This window comes from Xenopus laevis, chromosome 3L (assembly GCF_017654675.1).
Source record: "Xenopus laevis strain J_2021 chromosome 3L, Xenopus_laevis_v10.1, whole genome shotgun sequence".
Taxonomy (NCBI): Eukaryota; Metazoa; Chordata; class Amphibia; order Anura; family Pipidae; genus Xenopus; species Xenopus laevis.
In genome coordinates this window covers 24462212-24468799 of record NC_054375.1, presented here as the reverse complement: position 1 = coordinate 24468799, position 6588 = coordinate 24462212, and positions in this window count along the sequence as shown.

Here is a 6588-nt window from a genome sequence, read left to right as displayed (position 1 = left end):
TAATGGGGACAAATACATTTCTTAAAAACATGTGCACTCTCTAGCTCTCCAATAAAGGCATCAAAAACTTAATTTCCAATGAAAGAGATTCTCCAGTGTGGTCACTGCAGAGTTTTTTGCAGATATAACACTATAACACAGGATTGGGAACAGAGGGTGGTTGTTAATGGTACATGGAGTAAGGTTCTTAGTGGGGTCCCACTTTTATTTAACTTGTTCATTAATGACTTAGGGGAGGGTATTGTAAGTAATGTATCAGTGTTTGCAGATGACACAAAACTATCCAGCCCAATTAATTCCATCCACAATGTGGCATCCTTGCAACAGGATCTTGGCAATCTGGCAATCTGGGCAGCTAAGTGGCAAATGCGATTGAATGTTGATAAATGTAAAGTCATGCACCTGGGATGTAAAAATATCCAAGCCACTTATACCCTAAATGGGACTGCACTAGGCAAATCCATTATGGAAAAGGACCTTGGAGTCCTTGTAGATGATAAACTTGGCTGTAGCAAGCAATGCCAGTCAGCAGCATCAAGGGCAAATAAGGTCTTGATCTGTATTAAAAGGGGCATAGAATCAAGGGAGGAGGGGGTCATTCTTCCACTTTATAGAGCACTGGTAAGGCCCCATCTAGAATATGCCGTGCAGTTTTGGTCTCCATCACTCAAACAGGACATTATTGTATTAGAGAGGGTACAGAGAAGGGCAACTAAGTTGGTAAAAGGTATGGAAAATCTTAGCTATGAGGAAAGACTGGCCAAATTGGGGATGTTCACACTGGAGAAGAGGTGCTTAAGGGGTATATAAATATATAAGTGGATCATATAATAATCTCTCTAATGATTTATTTAACAATAGGTCTTTCCAGCTGACATGAGGTCACCCATTCCTATCAGAAGAAAAGAGGTTCCGCCTAAATATTCGGAAGGGGTTTTTTTACAGTGAGAGCTGTGAATTCTCTCCCTAAATCAGTGGTACAGGCTGATACATTAGATAGCTTTAAGAAGGGGTTGGATGGCTTTTTAGCAAGTGTAGGAATACAGGGTTATGGAAGATAGCTCATAGTACAAGTTGATCCAGGGACTAGTGCGATTGTCATCTTGGAGTCAGAAAGGATTTTTTTCCCCCTCTGAGGCAAATTGGAGAGGCTTCAAATCGGGTTTTTTGCCTTCCTCTGGATCAACTGGCAGTTAGGCGGGTCAAAAAAAGTTAAAGGTTAAACTTGATGGACGTGTGTCTTTTTTTAACCTAATTTACTATGTTACTATGTTAAACATCAGATACAGTGCTAGAACAAATATATTTAACGGCCTTAGAGGTGACTCCATGAACATAAAAAAACCCCAACATTTTAACATACCTGTTCCAGAAGTCTGTATGTTTGCTGCGTTTGCTGCAAGACAAAAAATAACGCACTAGTATTTAACCCCCTGGCCCACCCATATAGCCCATAGGGAGAAATAATTATGCTTCTTAATGTCACGATACTCACTACTCAAAAAAGGATTAAAGGGGTGGTTCACCATTGAATTAACTTCTAGTATATTATAGAATGGCAAATTCTAAGCAACTTTTCATTTGATCTGAATTATTTATATTTTTTATAATTTTTTTTAAATTATTTGCCTTCTTCTGATTCTTTCCAGCTTTCAATTGGGGGTCACTGACCCCATCTAAAAAAACAAAAGCTCTGTAAGGCTACACATTTATTGTCATTGATTTTTATTACTCATCTTTCTGTTGAGGCCCTCTCCTGTTTATATTCCAGTCTCTTGCTGAAATCAATGCATGGCTGCTAGGGTAATTAGGACCCAAACAACCAGATTGCTGAAATTGCAAATAAAAAGTAAAAAACTCAAAAATCACAATTAATAAAAAATGAAAACCAATTGCAAATTGTCTCGGAATATCACTCTCCACATCATACTAAAAGTTAATTTAAGGGTGAACTAAGAGGCACATGGGCACTAAGAGGAGCGAAATTACACCCTTTAGTGCTCATTCCCACAGCACTTGCATCTTGAATATAGCTGTGCTCTGCACCTTGCAACACAATAAAAATCTGGTTCCAGCTGCAGAGTGCAAACTAGGGGAAAAGGCATTCCTGTAATGAATGACATACAACCTAGCGAGATGGTATGAGCAACCCCAATGTGTTTCCCTCCACTCAAACCCTCATGCAGCTCTGTATTTAGCAGGAAGGAGCCTTGAGCTCCATGCTGGTACCCAAGGACCAGTGCCTGTGGACACTCATGATGGGGAATGGGTGCAAAATTTGAAAAATATAGCAAATTGCATGTATTTTATGCACCCTGCTGAGCCACTTGTAAATGAGCCCTCTGTCTAAACAAAGAAGATAATATGGTAGATAAGATGTAGAAATTAAAAGAAATAGACTTACCCATCCAGCAAGACAAACCGGTATGTTTCATAGATCACTTCCTTCCAAAACATCTTTCTTTCTTTGTATTCGTGCTGCCTTCGCCTTCATCCTTCAATTTATTTCTAATTACATGTTGTGCATTTAGATGAACTTTAACCTGATTTTATAGGAGACATGCACCTAACAACCCCTGCTGTTGCACCTTCAGAACACGCTACATCTGTAGAACATTCAATCAATATGATATTTACAAATATTATGCAGTTGAGACCTGCCGATATAGAGAAACGCATACAATCTTGGCTTTCTAGAAGGATATTAAAGTTATACTTTTATGAAAGAGATACGTTTGCAAAGGGATATGATCATAATTCAGTGCCCTAATTTGTAATACATAATAAATTGCACCATGATACACCTCTTGAGTAAATTAGCCTTATGAATGTTCCCATGACACTTTATAATAATTATTTATTTTAGCAAACTGGTTTATGTGGGTCTTACCCAATCCCAAAGTAAAATGGAGTTTGATACTTTCAACTTGTAACAAACTGTTGACTCACTGTCCAATGGTCATTCAGGAATTGGGCTGGTTTAAAGAGTAATTTGCACTCAGGGGACTGAAGGTTGTAAAAAAGTCTAGTGCAAACCACAGACCACATCTTGCCCCAGAGGAGCTTACAATCTAAGGTCCCTATATATACATATATATACACCCATGTGGTCAGTTTTATCAGGAAGCAATGAACCTGCTTGTATGTTTTTGGAGTGTTGGAGGAAACCAGAGTAACCAAAGCAAGCCCACCCTATAGTCTGGAGGGGTAAGTCGGCAGCTAAAATTGGGTCAGCTTTTATTACTCATCTTCAAGTATATGATAAATCCATATTTTGCTGGTCTCCTGAAGCAGCTTTCTGGTCTTCGATAAGTATTTCAACATACGTGTAGGGATTGGTCACATCTCTTTTCTCCTTCAAAGCATGATTCTGTTCCCAGTGAGATTTAACATACATCTTTTTGCATAGCCGCCCTTAGACTGTCTGCATTCTGTTTAAGATGTGACCCTCATAATAGGGTATCCTTGCTATAAATTGGCCCCTTTGTTCCTATTGGTATGACTAGATGTTCAACCTATTATTCAGCTGCTTTCTTCAGTCCCTTGTTTGTTGCCTTTAGAGTATTTAAAATATTATATCCCAGGTTACTGTGGTTGCCATAATCCTATGATTGCACATTATATTTTTCGCCTCTTTCATAAATAATTTTTGTACCTCTACGAAATAAAATCCTTAAAAATACCTGTAATTTTGTCAACCACTGCTCATTTGGTTACACCTCAGGGAAATCAAGACTATTACAAATCTTTATACCATTTACAAGAGGCAGGCCATGGCACTTGACACATATATTGTAACACATGGTCAAACCACATGCGGGCCTTCCTGTAGAAATGTTTGAAACTTTTGGGTTTTGAAGACCAAATGCTGTACATTCCAACCTTATACATCAGTGATAAATAAAGTGTTTATATTTATATTTTAACATAATAATCTTATACACCATTCAGAACTCAAATGATACAAAATACTATATATCTAACACATTGCAAGTTTAAGATGAAAGAATGTGAGGCGATACAGTTCTTTTGGCTCATCTAGGTAATTCCAATATGGATTCCTTCCATATCTATTTCAGCCCCGTAATACAATACTTGACTAACTTGTTTCAGATTCATTAAACTCAATCTCAAATTGCAGTTATGCCTAATTTAACCAGGTGATGGGGGCTTCACTTTAGGTGGCAAAAAGAAGTTGGGTTAAAACATGATTTAGTTACTAAAGGAGGCAAATAAATTCAGTATTTGGGGATCATGTTAATTTTGAAGGAAAGTTATGAGAATGTTTTTCCCTAGGTAAAATAAGGTTCGCATATATCTTTGCTAAACTTGGATCTATAATTAAAGGCTTATTAAACTTTCATAAAAATGTGTTAACTCCATGTATACAGCTTCTACAGACAAGGTAATATGTGTAGCAGCTCAGTGCAGAATGAGATCACCCATGTCTTAGTCATTGGCCTTATGAATACTGTGCTTGTTTTTGCTCATCACTAGGGTTTGGGGCGGAACACTCTAATTGCCAGTGGATCTGTGGTCTTCATTGTGATGGCCACCTTTTATGCACCTTTCCAATATACAGTTATTGGAAAAAAGAATTCTAATGTATTTTCTAAATATAACTGCCTTGATCTTTTTGCTTTTCTGTTTTCTGATTCTGTAATGGAGAAGAATTTTTGCAGATATTTTGGGTCCACCAAAAACTGCACCAAAACACTATGGGCACATTTTTTACAGGTCAGTAAAAAATCCCCTTAAATGATTTCAGGAAATTTCCACAGATTATTTTAGACTTAAAGGAAAACTATACCCCCCAAACAATGTAGGTCTCTATTAAAAGATACTGAGTAAAACAGCTCATGTGTAAAACCCTTCTTCATGTAAATGAACCATTATCATAATAATATACTTTTTTAGTAATATGTGCCATTGGGTAATCATAAATAGAAAATTGCCATTTTAAAAAATAAGGGCCGCCCCCTGGGATCGTAAGATTCACTGTGCTCACATACAAACCACATGTAAGGTCACATGAGCCAATTAACAGACAGAGTTCTGTCTTTTGCTTCCTCACTTCTTCCTGTTACAGTTAGTGTTGTAGTATTTCTGGTCAGGTGATCTCTGAGGCAGCACAGATAGAGTCACGAAATGGTGGTTCAAGGCAAGAGATGTAAAAGGGCAATATTTATGTAAATATATATTCCAGTTTGGTGAGATTCTTTAATATGTCATTCAATTTGATATAAACTATCTGTTGCTTAAGTATTCATTTTGGGGGTATAGTTTTCCTTTAACTGTACTAGATACTGTATACCATGACTGGGATGGATGAAAATCTTTAACATAGTTTCAGCTTTTCAAAAACATCCAATTGGTATTAAACTTAGAAAAACCTCTACATTGCTAGAGCAAGCAATATGGCAATAACAGTCTTGTTTAAATGCAAGTATAAAACATAGAATGTCTTAGTGTCCAGTTGTACTTTAACCAATGTTACAACAATCCTTACTCATGGGTATATCTGCCTTTACATTTTTATACAATGGCATGAATGTATAGAAAAACAAAGATATGGGGCTATACAGCAGGGCCAGTACTAAGGGTAAGTACAGTAGGCATGTGCCTAGGGCGCAAAGCTGGGGGGTTCCAAGCATATAACTTCTCTGCCTCCTACCCCTTGTCTGGTCCCCCCTCTGCACTCTCGCGCTGGCTTTTCAGCGCACCTGTCCTCGCATAAGCACACGCATGCCTGTCTGCATGTATGTGCGCACGCGCATGCATGTGGCATGACTGGCCAGGTTGCCAAGGCATCACGCCTGCCGGGCCCTTCACTGCTATACAGTTACACTAACATGGAGTTTAACCCAAAACTATCAAGTTCAACCTTTGCATAAGCATCATTTGTGAAGAATAAAACAGTATACATATAAATAAAGTAATTTGACTGCTAAATGCATTGTTTTGATGCTTGTGTTGCCACTCTCCATGCACACTCTCCAGAGGTGAACAGACCCAAAATATGATCATTTGTAACCCAAGATGCCGCCAACATTCTTATTCACCCTCTCATCATATCATGTCTAGACTACTGTAACTCTCTATTAATTGGCCTTCCCTGCCAGAGACTGTCACCTCTCCAGTCCATAATGAACACTGCGCCAGGCTTTACACCTCAGCAACTGCTCCTCCTCTGCAATGCTGCTCTGCCAATTCCTGCATTGGCTTCTGCTACATTTCAAAATAAAATTAAAAAAAAAATGACCCTGACATTCAAAGCACTTCACAACTATGCCCCTCCCTACATATCTGAACTCATCTCTAGATACTCACTCAACCGCTTACTACACTCCTCTACTGACCTGCTCTCATTCCCTTCCCCCTTTAGATTGTAAGCTCTTTTGCACAGGGCCTTGTTCACCTTTTGTATCAGTACTGGTCATTATGTATGTAACTCTGTATGTTCTATGTATTTAATTCATGTGGTTTCTTTGTATATCCACATTTATTTACAGCACTGAGCAAAATGTTGGCACTCTAAAAATACATGTTATTAATAATAATAATAATTATAACTTGAAGCTAAACAAA